Source organism: Capsicum annuum, chromosome 4 (assembly GCF_002878395.1).
Source record: "Capsicum annuum cultivar UCD-10X-F1 chromosome 4, UCD10Xv1.1, whole genome shotgun sequence".
Lineage (NCBI taxonomy): Eukaryota > Viridiplantae > Streptophyta > Magnoliopsida > Solanales > Solanaceae > Capsicum > Capsicum annuum.
The window spans coordinates 1,990,009-1,990,944 of NC_061114.1; positions in this window are offsets into that span (position 1 = coordinate 1,990,009).

Consider the following 936-nt stretch of genomic DNA (forward strand, 5'->3'; position numbering starts at 1 on the left):
GAGTATAGCCCATTTCATGCATCATGCATTAAATTCAGATTCCAGATGTTCAGTTATGATTCAATTCGTAGGTGCCCTGTGCATCGCCTTAGTTTTCCGAGTATCTTAGTGAATTGAGCATTCATAGAGGGACATAGGGTACCAAGGGGGAGTTACCACATTCAGTTGCATGCATAGATTCTTATTACAAGCTTCACATCAGTTATTCTTGCGTATTTAGCCATACGTTCATATGTTAGTTCAGTCAGATATGCATGCATTAGAAATGCATGTTCAATAGAAAAACTTAGCTTATCAGTGTATTCAGTCCTGCATTCATGAGAACAACTCGGTCACAGATCCATGCATCAGATATGCATGATTCATTATGAGAATTCAGCCTATGAGTAGCTTCAGTTGTTTATTCCATGCCTCGGATATGCATGCCCAACATAAGCATTCAAAACATCAGTAGTTCCAATCTTATAGTCATGTTTCCGTTCAGCGTATTCTTTCTTAGGGAACATATCATGTCTATGTTATCCCATACCCTCAAGACTTCGACATTCTATCCATCATTCGGGGATGAATGATCCCAAGGGGGAGATAATGTAACACCCCACATTTCAGGCTAGAATAAAAACCATGACTCTGACGTGTTGATAATCCCAGAGCCTTAAATCCTATGCCAATTTGGCATGTTAATCAATTATGAGGTATGTGAATCCATTTGAGCATGAATTTAGACCATAGAGGTCCTTCAACTCAAGGACGAGTTGAAACTATTTCGATCGATTAAGTTTTAGTGGACGTTGTAATTTATGTAAGCTTCCATCGACTATAACTCTCTATATATGTCGAATTAGAGAGCCTACTATGTGTCAAATGATAGGTCTTCGAGTTAACTTTCCAACGATACCAATTTTTCTATAATCGACACTCGAGCAAGAAGTTATG